Raw genomic sequence first — 2350 nt, 5'->3', positions numbered from 1 at the left:
ATAAGTTACAGAATTAACAAATAAAATGAAATAAAATCAAAGTTAGTACACTAACCTAATGTAAAAAAAATTTGAAAACAAAGGTTGTAAAATCCCTCCAAGTTAAAAGATGTGTCTGTGTTTAACTTTTAAAAACACCCAGAGAGCTCAGCCTCTTAAGGTCCAGAAGCAGTGATATCAAAAGTTCTGGTGCATAAAAAAAAGAAAGACTTCTTACCGGTGCTTGTGTGGGGCATGAGAGGGACACCCTCTTTTTCCTGTTACTAGGAAGTCTGAAATTTAGGCGGAGACAGCAGTCATCATGACAGCCAGCGCTGAGCTTCAATATTGAGTAACATCTCTGAGACTATATCCATGTTAATTACAGTGTAGTGTTCATCTGTGATGAGAGGAAGAAACAATGTTCTTCAGGGTTGATTTCCAAATGGAAAAAAGTAAAAATATTGCTGCTGCTGAGGCTCAACATACATAGATACAGTAGCCTTAGATAACAGGAAATAAACGCTGATCAATCCACACATTGCCTTCCCAGAATAAAACTCAAAACCTCATCTGATGAATCAATTGTGGTTATGAGATGCATGCAGCTGTATGCCTTTAATAAACATCCTGACCCTTTATTTAAATCATGATTTTTCTCCAGCATATGTGCTATTAATCACCTGAACTGCTTCTCTAGAAAGGAGCACACACCAAACAGCACATCAATACATCCTTTATAATTAAACAAAGCTTGTGGGTGTTTGTTTCCCGCCATACTTCTCATGAATCTCTTCATCATCACAGTAAAGATTAGTGTAAAGCTAAAGGCAAATATAACCCTACAGATGACTCTTTCTTCCAGCAGACCCCCCCCCCCTTTTTTTTTTTTTTATTTTTGGTTGACTCCAGTGTGAACCTTTTATCCTGATATGTCAGACGACACTGTCGCATCTGAAGGCTTTTAACGTCCGGCCCGATTCTTTGAAATGTCAGTCAAAAACTCAGAACCAGACGTTGCTAAAATGCATGCAGTAAAGAAATGTAACTAAGTGCATTTTTCAAGAACTGCACTTGACATACAAATATAAAGTACTAAGACATACAGGCCTGTCTGTATTAGCTCAACAGAAAACTAAAACTCAGTCATAAAGGGTCAAACTTCTGTCACATGTTCAGTCAAGAGAAACTGGTTCTTTTTAAAAGACATTCAAGAAATGTTAGAAATGATCACATCACCCAAAGTTTTGATAAGCTTTTTTTTTCCCTCATGTTTCATGACTTGCGATTTATTTTTAACCGTAATTTCTTCATTTCATTTCAGGTGCTCTGTTTCCTCCGCTCAAGCTCCCTGCAACCCTAAAAAAGATCAATGTTATCAATAGTGGATAGTGCACTCAATGGGCCTCATTCACCTACTGTTCCTTGGAAGAAATCTGGTCTTAAAACACACACACTTTTGAAGAAGATTCACCTTCGTTTCTTATCTGCGATTTGTTCTTTGCTAAGAACAAAATCTAAGAACACTCCAGAGCACTTTTATGGACATTTGAGTGCTTATATGGCAGGATAAATGTTTAATTTTATATTTATCATTTCTCAAATATGCTAGATTAAGAAAAAACATCAATAAAATATATTTTGTTCAACTTATTTTACAGCGTTTTTAACCAATTAAAAACCTTTTATTTGATCATCCAACATGTGGATGCCTGACCTCATAAATGCCCTACACAATGAATGGGCACTAATTCCCACAGAAACACTCAAAATCCTGTGGAAAGCCTTCCAAGAAGAGTGGAGGCTGTTATAGCGGCAAAAGGGACCAACTCCATATTAAAGTACATGCATTTAAATAAAATGTAATTACAGTCCCTGTTAGTGTAACAGTCAGGTGTTTGTATACTATACAGTTATGCCAATAATATCGTGCATCCCCACTTTTTAAGCTTCAGTGTGACAAAAATGCAACACAGTTGCTTCAAATAATATGTTTTATAAATATGACACTAATTAATTGTTCATATATCTTTTAAAGCCATAAAAAGCTGCTCTGTGGTTCACATGATTGGACATGAACCTTGGCAAAATGAATGTGTTAAACCTACCGGACATTTCTCTTGTTCAAGGCTTTCAAGGATTTAATCTTGATGTTATTCAAAATGAAAATAATCATTAGTACTATAAAATGTCCATTGAATGACCGAGGTATAATTAAATTAAAGCCAAATGTAGATTTGATCTTATTTTAAAAAAACAACCACTAAACAAACCAACCTGAATCAGGACGTGTTTTCATTTTTAGAGTTTTTAAAGACAGAAAGGCTGTCGGTATTTTTTTAGGCAGTCATCAACAGTTAAATCTCACACT

The sequence above is a fragment of the Cheilinus undulatus genome, linkage group 1, assembly GCF_018320785.1.
Source record: "Cheilinus undulatus linkage group 1, ASM1832078v1, whole genome shotgun sequence".
Classification (NCBI taxonomy): domain Eukaryota; kingdom Metazoa; phylum Chordata; class Actinopteri; order Labriformes; family Labridae; genus Cheilinus; species Cheilinus undulatus.
The sequence above is the reverse complement of the archived record's forward strand: the minus strand, read 5'-3'. Positions refer to the sequence as shown.